This window comes from Chelonoidis abingdonii, chromosome 1 (assembly GCF_003597395.2).
Source record: "Chelonoidis abingdonii isolate Lonesome George chromosome 1, CheloAbing_2.0, whole genome shotgun sequence".
Taxonomy (NCBI): domain Eukaryota; kingdom Metazoa; phylum Chordata; order Testudines; family Testudinidae; genus Chelonoidis; species Chelonoidis abingdonii.
This window is the reverse complement of record NC_133769.1, coordinates 362,540,738-362,555,262: the sequence shown is the minus strand read 5'-3', so window position 1 is coordinate 362,555,262 and position 14,525 is coordinate 362,540,738. Positions and strand designations below refer to the sequence as shown.

The 14,525-nt window shown below is 39.0% G+C and overlaps 1 protein-coding gene across 1 annotated transcript in view; it reads left to right on the top strand.

The window, feature by feature from the left end:
- The window catches only part of FCHSD2 (FCH and double SH3 domains 2), a 263,587-nt gene that overhangs the window by 103,559 nt on the left and 145,503 nt on the right, over positions 1-14,525 (top strand). The window lies entirely within an intron of this gene.

Here is a 14,525-nt window from a genome sequence, read left to right as displayed (position 1 = left end):
GGATGATCTATAGAAATACAAAATTAATTGTTAAAAATCTGCTAAACCTTGTAGAAGAAAAATCAGCTACGTTTTCAGTTTCCATTGCAAGGGTGAGCGGTTTATTGTTTGTTTGGGGGAGGGTGGGAGGTTTGCTTTTGCTTTGTTCCACCCAAAAACAAACTGCCAAAAATCACAGGATTCCCCTATATTTGTCAGGTCTACAAAAGTCATATTCAAAGTCATACTTTTTTCCAGAAGTACAAACTTAATCTTTTTTTAATAGCACTACTAGTAGTAGCAGTTGCATTTTCAAAGACAGATCTGCACATTGGCACATCTCCGTGAGCAAAAAAATGACAACAGTTGAGATGCTAAAAACATACTGTTGCTGAATAGGGAAAACCATGTTTACATCAAAAGAAAATTGTTAAAATATTAGTGGTAAGCCAACAAAAATTATACTCTAGATCAGTGGTTCCCAAACTTGTTCTGCCTCTTGTGCAGGGAAAGCCCCTGGTGGGCCGGGCCAGTTTGTGTACCTGCAGCGTCCCCAGGTTTGGCTGATCACGGCTCCCAATGGCCCTGAAAGCAGCTCCCATTGGCCTGGAGCAGCCAGCCTGAACCTGCGGACGCAGCAGGTACACAAACCGGCCCAGCCTGCCAGGGGCTTTCCCTGCACAAGCAGCAGAACAAGTTTGGGAACCACTGATCTAGAGGAAAACTATACCTGTATGTGTATATATATTTCATTATATAAGTCTCTCTAGATGCAGATATAGAGCAGGACATGAACTCTTCATCCTAACTCGCCCAGTCACAGATTTGCATCTACGTTCCAAACTCTCTATGACACTCCATCCTTAATTTAGGATTTCCTTGATTAGAAATTTCACTGTTCTCAATAACCTTTGTCCTGGTCCTGTACTGAAAAATTGCCGAATGAATATTTTTAGGATTTGTCTGGTAGACCAAGGATGAAATTCTGGTCCCAGCGGAGTCATTAGGAGTTTTGCTACTCCAAAAGTGAGGCCAGGATTTCACAGCTTGTGTTTAATCATCAATCTCTCATTATAGTTTTAGTTTCAATGAAATTTTCTAGACCAAGTTCAGCCTGGAGGTGACAAGCTAGTCCTTTATCAGAGGGGTAGCCGTGTTAGTCTGGATCTGTAAAAGCAGCAGAGAATCCTGTGGCACCTTATAGACTATAAGGTGCCACAGGATTCTCTGCTGCTTAAGCTAGTCCTTTGCTCAGTCAGGCACTTTGTCCTTTCATTATATAAATAAGGATTCTGACCTCATTTGTGTACTGCTTTATATTTCATGTTTGATTGGTGTTCTTTGGGCCCAGAGCATATTCAGTTTAAATCAATCTTAATGATAAATATTTTCATCTTTCTGATATTAAACTTCAATACTAGGATTTGATTGGTTTTGCCCTAGTGTGTTTTCTTTGGAAAGACAGCTAGTCTGCTTAAGGAAACCTTTGCAAGAAGTTATGAGTTTATTTCAATACCAAATGTCAAATCCTAAATTGTAACTAATAAATGTACTTGCATTTCTTCAAGGTCATTGAACACTATCCCATTGCTTTCCCACCCTGCCTTTCTGCCCCAAGTTTACAAATTTCATCCCTAGGTCTTTTAGGAAACTAGACTGTGCTAGGGCTGGCTCTTCCATCAAAACTACACCACCACTAATTCTGCAAACGCAATAAAGAATAGCTTATCTTATTAAATTCCTTTCACTGCATAAATGGCCAATGTAGTTGGTAACTGAGTTACTGAGGAAGAATCAAAAACAGAGTAAATTTTAATTAAATACCAATTGGCAATGTGCCTAGAAATGGGACTGTAGCGAGAGAAGATGGATGGTGAAAACTAGTAATGAAAATGGTTGTCATTGCTGCATTTCATATTCCATGGAATGCAGTTTTTTGCTGAATGTGTAAGTCTTGGAAGACCCAGGCAAGTATCTGTATCTGGTGGTGCTGTTTAAGTTACCCGTTGTAAGTAGTTCTCATAATTTGAGAAAGAATTAGAATTAGAATCCTATAATCTTCAAAGAGTAAATCTTTATCTTGTTAGATAGGCCACATAACCAGAGAATGGTATATCCGTGTGGTACAAAGAAATGGCAAAAGCTGTGTAAAGAATTTCCTTAAAAGCACAGGAGAAGAAACTATTTGAGTCCTGTTGACTTATTCTGTATATCCACACTACCTTCTGTCAAACATTTAATTACTTCTGAATTCTCATAAAGCAATTGAGTTTCTTAAAAACACACCCCAAAAATTGGGCTCCCCAAAGTCACCGGTGACCTCCTGCTAGGTCACTTCCCTATCTTCATATTACTTGATCTATCTGATACCTTTTACACAGCTGATCCACTCTGGTTTCTCTCTTTCTTCAGCTTGTATGACTGCTCTCTTGATTCTGCCCTACCTTGAGCGTTTCATTTAATGACTTCACATGCACACTTTCACCCATCTGTGCACAGGGTTTTGATCTCAGTCCTGACTTCCCTCCTTTGGTTAGTGTCTCAGTAGGTGCTCCACTTCAGGTGCGCGTGTACCTCTGAAGCTCTTGATTGGAAATTTTCAACTAGCAGCGACCATTTGGCCTGCGCATGTGCTCTAAGCCTCTGTGTCAGACACAAAGGCTATGTAGGGGCATGTGGGCAAACTGCCCTCTTCATAGAACTGGAAGGGACCTCGAGAGGTCATTTAGTCTTGTCCCCTGCAGTTGTGGGAGAACTAAGTATTATCTAGACCATTCCTGACAGGTGTTTGGAGATTTTTAAGAGCAGGTTAGACAATGATGGAGATTCCACAACTTCTCTAGGCAATTTATTTCAATACTTAACCACCCTGACAGGAAGTTTTTCCTAATGCCCAACCTAAACCGCCCTTGCTGCAATTTAAGCCCATTGCTGCTTGTCCTATCCTCAGAGGTTAAGAATATGTTTTTCTCTTCCTCCTCCTTGTAACGACGTTTTACATATTTGAAAACTGTTATCATGTCCCCTTTCAGTCTTCTCTTTTTCAGACTAAACAAATCCAGTTTTTTCAATCTTCCGTCATAAATCATGTTTTCTAGACCTATAATCATTTTTGTCACTCTTCTCTGGACTGTCTCCAATTTGTCCACATCCCTCCTGAAAGATGGCGCCCAGAACTGGACACAATACTCCAGTTGAGGCCTAATGAGTGTAGAGTAGAGCGAAAGAATTACTTCTTGTGTCTTGCTTAGAACACCTGCTAATACATCCCAGACGGATGTTCGCTTTTTTTGCAACAGCATTACACTGTTGACTCATATTTAGCTTGTGATCCACTATGACCTCCAAATCCCTTTCTGCAGTATTCCTTCCTAGGCAGTCATTTCTCATTTTGTATGTGTGCAAGTGTTTGTTCCTTCCTAAGTGAAGTACTTTGCATTTGTCCTTATTGAATTTCATCCTATTTACTTCAGACCATTTCTCCAGTTTATCGAGATCATTTTGAATTTTAATCCTATCCTCAAAAGCATTTGCAACCCCTCCCAGCTTGGTATAGTCCACAAACCTTATAAGTGTACTCTGTATGCCATTATTGATGAAGATATTGAACAGAACCAGACCCAGAACTGATTCCCGCAGAACTCCACTCGTTATACCCTTCCAGCATGACTGTGAACCACTAATAAGTACTCTGTGGGAACCATTTTCCAACCAGTTTTGTACCCACCTTATAGTAGCTCCATCTAGGTTGCATTTCCCTAGTTTGTTTATGAGGTCATGCGAGTCAGTATGAAAAGTTTTAATAATGTCAAGATATACCATGTCTACCACTTCCCCTCATCCACAAGGCTTTTTATCCCGTCAAAGGAAGCTATCAGGTTGGTTTGACATGATTTATTTTTGATAAATCCGTTCTGATTGCTACTTATCACCTTATTATCTTCTACCCTAGCCTCTGTTGGTGTCCCTAGACTGTTTGTCAGAGAGTGGAGATGGATGGCAGGAGAGAGATCACTTGATCATTATCTGTTAGGTTCACTCCCTCTGGGACACCTGGCATTGGCCACTTTCAGAAGACAGGATACTGGGCTAGGTGGACCTTTGGTCTGACCCAGTACGGCCATTCTTATGTTCTTACATGTTTGCAAATTGCTCAATTATTTGCTCCATTTTCTTTCCAGGTACAGAAGTTAAGCTGACTCATCTGTAATTCCCCAGGTTGTCCTTATTTCCCTTTTTATAGATTGGCACTATATTTGCCTTTTCCAGTCTTCTGGAATCTCTTCTATCTTCCATGACTTTTCAAAGATAATTGCCAATGGCTCAGATATCTCCTCAGTCAGCTCCTTAAGTATTCTAGGATACATTTCATCAGGCCTGGTGACTTGAAGACATCTAATTTGTCCAAGTATTTTTTAACTTGTTCTTTCCCTATTTTAGCCTCTTCTGATCCTACCTCATTTTCACTGGCATTCACTGTGTTAGCTGTCCAATCACCACAACCTTCTTGGTGAAAACCAAAACAAAGACATCATTAAGCACCTCTGTCACTTCCACATTTTCTGTTATTCCCCTCCACCACCCCATCCTTGCTCTTCCTCTTGCTTGATCTAGTTTTGTGCCTTGGCCTTCTTGATTTTGTCCCTACATGCTTGTGGTGTTTGTTTATATTCATCCTTTGTAATTTGACCTAGTTTCCACTTTTTGTAGGACTCTTCTTTTTAATTTTTAGATCATTGAAGATCTCCTGGTTAAGCCTGGATGGTCTCTTGTCATACTTCCGACCTTTCCAATGCGCTGGGATAGTCTGCTCTTGTGCCCTTCATAATGTCTCTTTGAAAAACTGCCAACTGTCTTCAGTTATTTTTCTCCTTAGACTTGCTTCACATGGGATCTCACCTACCAACTCCCTGAGTTTGTTTAAGTCAGCCTTCTTGAAATCCATTTTCTTTATTGTGGTGTTCTCCCTCCTACCATTCCTTAGAATCATGAACTCTTATTATTTCATTATCACTTTCTCCCAAGCTGCCTTCCACTTTCAAATCCTCAGCCAGTTCTCCCTATTTGTTAAAATCAAATCTAGAACAGCCTCTCCAACTTCTGAAATAAAATTGTCTCCAATACATTCTAAGAATTTATTGGATTATCTGTGCCCTGCTGTGTTATTTTCCCAACAGATGTCTGGGTAGTTGAAGTCCCCCATCACCACCAAGTCCTGTGCTTTAGAAGATTGTTAGTTATTTAAAAAAAAAAAAGCCTCGTCCATCTCTTCTTCCTGGTTAGGTGGTCTGTAGTAGACCCCTACCATGACATCACACTTGTTTTTACCCCTTTTATCCTTACCCAGAGACTTCAACAAGTCTGTCTCCTATTTCCATCTCAACGTCAGTCCAGGTGTATACATTTTTAATATAAAAGACAACACCTCCTCCCTTTTATTCCTGCCTGTCCTTCTTGAGCAAGCTGTACCCTTCTATACCAATATTCTAGTCATGTGTATTATCCCACCAGGTCTCTGTGATGCCAACTGTGTTACAGTTGTGCTTATTTACTAGCATTTCAAGTTCTTCCTGTTTGTTCCATATACTTGTCACGTTAGTATACAGACATCTAAGATACTGATTTGATTTCCACCACCCCCCTACCCTGTTCTGTCTTGTCTCTCCTTTATCCCTGCTATAACAGCCCATGCTCCCCCCAAATTCCAAACCTTCTCCCAGGTCTCCATGTTCTTGACTTACCTGTGGGCTTTGATCACCTGCCCCCTTCGAATCTAGTTTAAAGTCGTCCTCCCTAGGTTAGCCAGACTATATCCAAATATGCTCTTGCCCTTCCCCAGTAGGTGAACCCCATCTCTGCTTAATGGTCCTTGCTGGAACAGCATCCCGTGGTCAAGGAAGCTGAAGTCCTCCTGGTTATACCAACTTTGCAGCCAGACATTCACCTCCAAGATGCATCTGCCTGTGCCTGGGCCCGTATCCTTGACCAGAAGGATCGAAGAGAACACCACCTGTGCCCCCAACTCCTTCACCCTTACTCCTAGAGCCCTGTAGTCACTTCTGATCTGCTGAGGCTCATACCTTGCATTAGTGCCCACATGGATGAGCAGCATGGGATAGTAGGGGAGCATGGGGATGATCCTACACAATGCCTCTGTAACATCTTGGATACGGGCCCCTGGAGGGCTACATACCTCCTGTGATGCCATGTCAGGGAGACAGATGAGTGCCTCTTGTCTTCCTCAGAAGAGAGTTACCAATCACCACTCCTGTTTTCTCCTGGAAATGGTGGCTGTGATCCTCCCAGCCTTGGGGGTGCATGGCTTCTCCTCCTCCTCCAGGGGTGATTCCTCATAGCTCGTTGCCAGAGCAGCGGTTTTCCATCACCCTAGTGGGTGGGTTGGGAATAGGGGTGGAGCACTGCCTGCTGCCAGAAGTAACCAGCTGCTAGTGTCCTCCCTGTGGCAGAGCCATATCCTCTGTAGCTGGATAGCAGTCCTCTGTAGCTGGATAGCTTCCTCAGTCTTTGATCTCTCCATGTGAATACTCTCATGGAATTCCTCATGTGAGTTTCAGAGCCTGAGCCGCAACTTCAAAACACTGTCTATACAGCTTATTTTAGAGCACTAGTATGAGTCCCACTATCCTGAGTCTGTCAGTGTGGGCTGAGAGTCTCACGCCAAAATGTTGTGTAGACTTACTCTGTGACTTATGCTATCAGTCTCTGCTTTTTACCTTCAGTCATGCTACTCCCTGTTCCTAGCATACATAGTCTCCTCTTTAAGTAGTCTCTTCTTCTCAGACTCCACACTTTCCATCTCATGAGCTGTCATCCTGGGTCTGACTTATGTTTGTCTGGTTTTTTTAGATCAAGGTGGATTGATTTAAATCAGCAAGCAGGAAACCTTGATTTTAATCATTTTAATCTTGTTTTACATTTATACTTTTTAGTTATTTTCATAAAGAAAGGTTGATTCTCATTGGCTGATAGATCTGCAAATATGCATTTGGAGCTGAATATTACCTTTACTCTAAATTTGGTACTTCTTTTTGCTAACCAGGAGGATTCATTATATCTAAATACATTTAAGTAATTAGAAAGTGTAACATACATTTATTCAGATTCTTAACTTTTACCTTTTTATATCATGATAGAAAATGGTGAATGATGCATTTTTATGTATTAGATGATTAATTTTTTACTTGAAGTTTGTGTCCGGCTGCATTTGAATTGAAATTGGAAATTAATTTAAAAAGCACAAAACATCATTTTTAGTATTGTTTTTATTAATAAATGACCTTCAGTATACTAGATACATGAGAAGGAAACGTAAGTTTACCAAAACATGTTTTGCATTTAAAACTGATTGATTAAATGAAAGATGTATTATCTGTAGTTAGTAAACTGAACTGATTGTTTCTGCTCACCCTGTCCTTCAAGATTTTAGAACTAGTAGATTCTATCCTCTGATACTTCATTTTTTTGTAGATGGGAAGAAGAAAATAAGCTTTTCTGCTTTTTCAACTCCCAGTTTTTTTTAACTTTTAACAAATTAGCTATTGAATTGAACTCATTAAATTGAAATGAAAATATTCTCTTCTACTGCTGTCAAAAGCTGGTTTAGTACGTCGACAAACAAAAGACTGTAATAATTATAGTATGTTTAGGCTTAATATAGGTTGTCATAATTCCAAATACATTCATTTTAGGTGAAAAATGTATTTAATGTAAATAAAATATTGAATTTAAATAAAATCAGTTTTTAATTTTTTTAACTCACCAATTTTTTTTCACCCTGATTTAAATGGTAAGTGCTTCTGAGCAGGGAACATGTCTTGGTCTATGTTTGTAAAACACTATATACATATTTTATAATAGTGTGAAACCGACTGAGGTTAATTAACTTACACATTAGGTTGAATTTGTTCCATTGTGTTCAGAAAAACACATTGTATTTAATAAACTAGGAGTCAAAATGAAAAATGTGAGTAAAGAAAGATTTGAGTGGAGCAGATGAGACCTGAGTACAAATTTGAAACTTCCTGTAGAGGAAATAGGTTATTTTAAAATCTGTTATCGAGCCATGCTGATGTCAATATGAGTGTAGTTCATTTTGGTTCTGATTCTGTTTCAGAATCAGATCTGTTGCCTTTTCTTAGCAGAAATTTATTCTTGATGTGTTTGTGTAAAACAAAGCTTTAGAAAGCTAATCTGCAATTTTCTGTCATGTATATACAGTATTCTCTTCTTTCTGGCTTTGGGCATCCTTGTGAACAGCATTTAACTTTGCAGAAACTTAAAATTTTAGGCACACATTGGCCAGTGTGTAAGATGCAGTACCAAGTGAAGATAGAGAAATAAAACTAAGTGATCTCTGTAATTTCCCTGCTTTATCTCAGTTTGAGAGCGTTATTCAGATCTTTGTGTCTGGGATTAATTTGACTTGGCACACGCCAATGTCTGTCTTGCAAGACAAGATGGTTATTTACAATGAATTTCTTTTTTTTCTTTCTCCCCTTGGCTTATAGTTAACATAATTTCTCTACATTGATACAAGTAATATATGAGCAGCAAAAAATATTTTAGAAACGAATAGCTGAGTTACCAGTAACTAACAGACATTCAGATGTGAACTGATGAATTATCCTCTTACTTGTCCAAAAAGTTAAACCAGAAATGTATTGGTATCTTGAGCCTTAGAATGATAAAGAGTAAGGCCATAATCTGTATATTAGAATGACAGTATTGAAGCAGGGAGCTAGAATGGAACAAGAAGAGTTTACAAGTGTACATTATTTATACACTAAATTAACTGTAGGGATTTTTGCACAACATGTTAGTCTTTTTCGTATGCATATTATATATATGTATGAGAGAGAACAGACAAGGAAGGATAACCAACTGATTTGAAATTTAAAAAAACTTCAGAAGATAAAATATCTTTTCCTAATGTTGGCTTTTCAGTTGACTCATAGAAAATGTATTTTCAGTCCAATTCCTTCTTTGAATTGGACATAGTTTTGTTTCCTCCTATCTGCTAACTTTGAGTAAAGAGCATAATTTAGAGGGAAATGTCTATAAAAAGCCAGTTTGCTTGAAACAACCTTTGTGAAGAAAGTATTTAGTGAGATTTTCAACTTTTTGGCATTGCTTTTCACTGAGGTGTGAGAGTATGGTCTGGAACGTACAACTGCTGTTGCTATTTTATGCAGTAGGATGCAGTTGAACGTCCAGCTGAGGAGAGCTCAGTATGGAGTAATAGTTTGATAAATCAGAATGTAAAAGGGAGAATTTAGGGTTTGGCTAAAGTAATAAGGTACCTAGAAGAGAGCAAGAAGAGATGGAGAACATGAGTGAAGATACCACTGAGGGAACTCAGTTCTTTTAGTTTGTACAATACATTAAGTAAAACATCGCATATGGTCCTTTTCAGTATAATCTTCATCTTCATGACACTGCAATGAAATCTGCTAAGTCATAGTAAATGTCCCAGTTGCTCATGAGGTACTAGTGACATAGATCCCTGAAATCTATGTATGAGGAAGCTCTGCAACTTCACCAAAAATGTTCCACTGTACATGTAGAAGCACTCATTAGGTATCAAAACATCTCAGCCAGGCTGAATGAAAGTAATTTTTGAAGTGTAACCTCTTCCACAACTCCATTGTTACCACCATTAGACACTTTTCTGCCTTCAGAATCCACCAAATTTTTGTCTATTTTGTTGTCAGTGTTCTTAAAACACAGACGAAGAAACCATTTCATTGTGAAATAAATTTTAAAAATGGAAGCTACAGCCTGAGTTTCAGTAAAACCCAATTAAACAGAAATGCTAATGTAATTAGGTTGAGGGAAGGTAGAGATCCTATACTAATACATTTTTCTGAGCAGTTCATATGGAAGCGCAAAATGTTACATAAATATGTTGATTAAAATTTGGAAATGTTACTTTTTTAACCGTGTTTGTATATCTGCTTAAATGACTGGAACCCATAAGAGGAGAGGCCATTCTTGATTTAGTCCTAAAGGAGCACAGGGTCTGGTCCAAGAGGTGAATATTGTCAGCTACGACAGAACCATACAAATGCCTGTTCTCACTTTCAGGTGACCTTGTAAACAGGAAGTGGAAGTATTATCCCCCGCAAATGTAAACAAACGTATTTGTCTGAGCAACTGGCTGAACAAGAAGTAGGACTGAGTGGACTTGTAGGCTCTAAAGTTTTACACTGTTTTATTTTTGAGTGCAGTTATTTTTTGCACATAATTCTACATTTGTAAATTCAACTTTCACAATAGAAATTGCACTGTAGTACTTTGTATTTGATGAATTTAAATACTATTTCTTTTGTTTCTTTAAGTGCAAATATTTGTAATAAAAATAAGTATAAAGTGAGCACTGTACCCTTTGTATTCTTTGTTTTAATTGAAATCAATATATTTAAAATGTAGAAAAGATCAAAAAATATTTAAATAAATGATATTCTGTTATTTAACAGCATTATTAATCGTGCGATTAATCTTGATTAATTTTTAATTGCTTTACAGCCCTAATAATAAGACATAAAATATAGTATTGCCTCTATATAAATCCAGGGTACACCCACATATTGAATGCTGTGTGCAGATGTGGTCACCCCATCTCAAAAAAAAAGAAAAGAAAATTGGAATTAGAAAATGTTCAGAAAAGGACAACAAAAATGATTAGGGGCATGGAACAGCTTCCGTATGAGGAGAGATTAAAAAGACTGGGACTTTTCAGTTTGGAAAAGAGACAACTAAGGGGGAATATGATAGAGGTCTATAAAATCATGATTGGTGTGGAGAAAGTGAATAAGGAAGATTTATTTACTCCTTCACATAATACAAGAACTAGGAGTCACCAAATGACAGAATTAAGCTAGCGATACAGCGGTTATAAACACCAAAACACAAAGGAAGTATTTCTTCATCCAATGCACAATCAACCTTTGGAACTCTTTTTGCCAGAGGATGTTGTGAAGCCAAGACTTACACAGGGTTTAAAAAGAAACTAGATAACTGCCGGAGGATAGGACATCACAATGGTATTAGCTGGGATGGGCACGGATGTGTCCCTAGCCTCTGTTTGCCACGAACTGGGAATAGAACGACAGTGGATCACTTGATGATTACTGTTCTGTTCATTCCTCTGGGTACCTGGCATTGGCCAGTGTCGAATACAGGATACTGGGTATGGTGACCTTTGGTTTGACCCAATATAGGCGATTCTTACATTGTAAAGAATCAGTTATTTTCTCTCAGAAGGAAATAGTGAGCCTGGAATTATTTCTTTGGTAAATCCATGTGGCATTACAACTCTTTATCATTTGCTTCCATTAATTTTTATTTTTCCTTCACAATTTTTCTAAGATTGCATAAAAACTGAGGTCAGGCTAACAGGTTTGTAGCTGCTGGATCGCTTTCTTAAATATAATGCCACACATAGCTATTGTGAACAAAGTTCCTCCTCTACCTTGGTGGGTCCTGCGCTTATTGGGCAGATTTGCTCACCTCAGTGATCTTCCCCACAGTCTGGGTCAACTCCTCCTGTGTCTGATCAGGAATTGGGAGTTTGGGGGAACCCGGCCGCCCTCTACTCGCGAGTTCCAGCCCAGGGCCCTGTGGATTGCACTGTCTTAGTGCGCTCTACTAAAGCTGCGTGACAGCTACAACTCCTGGGCTACTTCCCATGGCCCTCCTGCAACACCTTCTTTATCCTCACCGCGGACCTTCCTCCTAGTGTCTGAAATGCTTGTCTCATTTAGTCCTCCAGCCGCCACCCTCTCATTCTCACTCTTTGTGCCTCTTGCTCCCAGCTCCTCACACGCGAGTTCCTCTCTCCTCTGGTCCTCACCTTCCTGACTGGAGTGCACTCCTTTGTTAACCCAGGTGCCCTGATTAGCTTTCCTTGATTGGCTGCAGGTGATCTAATCAGCCTGTCTGCCTAATTGGTTCTAACAGGTTCCTGATTACTCTAGTGCAGTCCCTGCTCTGGACACTCAGGGAACAGAAAACTACTCATCCAGTGACCAGTATATTTGCCCTCTACCAGACTCCTGTACCCCACTGGTCTGGGTCTGTCACACTATTCTCCGGTAATTTGGGACTATCCTGGAATACATAGATTTTATAAAAATCCCTGCTACCAGACGTGCAAACTCATGTGCTAGTTCTTTCAATATTCTAGGATCGATATTACCCCCTAATTTAAGCTTTAGGCTTTTCTTTCACCTCAAGTATAGTAATTTCCATTTCTGTACACATTTCCATCAGATGTCCTCCCTTCATGCCCATGTTCAGTATTATCACACTGATTGAAAACTGAGGCAAAGTATTCATGTAGTTTTGGGACTACATGTAAATTATCAATCTCCTTCCCATCAACACTGTACAGCAGCCCAACTGCATACTTCTCTATTCTGTATTTGTTTATATAACTAAAACACTTCTTATTTATTTCAATTTTCTTGGAAGGAGCTAATTCAACTTGACTTTTAGCAATTCTCAACACGTTATTCCTACATTTTCTAACCTCCAAGATGTGGCTTTTTTCCCCCTGATCTATCCCTTCTTCCATTCCCTGTAGACTCTCTGTTTACTCCTAATAACATTTTTGAGGTGGTTATTCATCCTGCTGAGTCCAGAGCCTTTCCCTACAAGTTTTTCCATGTTGCTTGGAATGCTAATTCCAGATAGTTTTTGCACAACTGATTTGAAGAAATTCCAAGCCTCCTCCTTCAGCTCTGCAGTTAAGATGATTTCTCTAATTCCCTTAATTTACCAAACCTACCTTTTTAAAATAAAAAAAAAGTTGATCTAGTTTTGATTATCCTTCCATAACTGGTCAGATCACAAAATTATATTATTCATATTAAAAACATGATATAAATAAATTAAATGGGGAGATGTCAAATACAGCAGATTACAGTAAAATAACCTGGAAGTGTTAAAACACCTTGAACACTGTGGCCAAACCTTTATCTAGGTGGAAGGGGTGAGTTCCCCGGTGGGAAGTAGCTTTTTTTGGTACTCATACTATCTCGTTATCTAGTCTAAGGATTGAGTCCAACAGGACCCTGAAGCTTCACACCACTTTGAGAAAGTGACTCAGGTACCTGGTGATGGAAGTGCCTTTGATGGAAGGGCAGAACAGTCCTGGAGCACTTTCCAGTTCCAATTACACTGGTCTACAATTTTTGAGAAATCGTCTACTTCAGAGATAAAATGTGGTATTTATTATGTATTTTGATGTGCTGAATTCAAATATGACAATTAAAACAACTGATTGGCTACTGTTTCTAAGATATTTAAGTTTTTACATTTTATGTCTTATGGATATTTGAAGATAGTAGAGTTTAATCATAAATTGTAACCTAGGTCTTTTCATGTGTTATGGTTGCTTTACTGATAATAATTTCTCACTGTCCTGTTTTAAATTTTCATACCTTTAAAATCAGCAAAAGGGTTATATAATAAATTATTATGAACAAAGGCAAAATAATATTATTACATAGTTTAGTCCTATTCAGTGTCTACTCGGCACTTCCTGCTTGTCTCTTGTATTCCAATTAAAATGGAGCTCATCTTGTCACTGTCCAGCAATAGTCTGCAAGCATTGATGGGCTCCATTTGCCCTGATGCGTTTCTCCATATTGTTGCAATATGTCCTGGTGGAAATTGCTCGCCCTGTGTCGATCACTGCTCTGCAGATTGGCTGAAAAAAATCTAGATAAAGTGCAAAAAATTATCTTTTAGTGACATGTCACACCCAGGTTTTGTATGCCTTTGAAGGTTTTTCGCACCAAGCAACCTTAGTTTGTCTGCCCTTGTTGTTTACGAGGAAATTTATTGCCACTAACTTGGAAGGCTTTCCTGCTGTTCTTTTTCTTGCACGCAGTGCGTCGGTCAAATGCATCAATCTCGAAGAAGTTCACGAAATCTGAGGACCAACAAAGACAACCTTCCTTAATCTTAGCTTACCACTTAACCTTGGAAATTTCCACGGAGGACTCAGAAATGCTTAGTGTTTTGTTCAATGACCTTGACAAGTTCTTTCATCACCCAGCTTTGATGTTGTAGGGTGGTAACAAAATCTTCCTTGATTCAACAAGTGGTGGATGCTGACACTTTTCCTTCCAGGCTCCAATGACTGTCGGAGTTGTCCAGTCTTCTTGACTATGTAGCGGAGAAATCCTTAGGACGACTATCCCATTCGCAGTGAAAACAGCAGTTACTTTGTGTATCCAGTCTGAGACCAAGCAATGAGAAGCAACAACCTTCAAATCGCCACAAAGCTGCACTGATGTTGGTCATAGTTTATGCACCTCAAAAGTTGTTTCATGTTGTCATAGGTTTCCTTCATATGGACTGCATGACCAACTGGAATTGATGGCAAAACATTGCCATTATGCAGCAAAACAGCTTTCAGACTCGTCTTCGATGAATCAATGAACAGTCTCCACTCATCTGGATCGTGAACGATGTTAAGGGCTTACATCACACCATCGATGTTGTTGCAGGCTACAAGA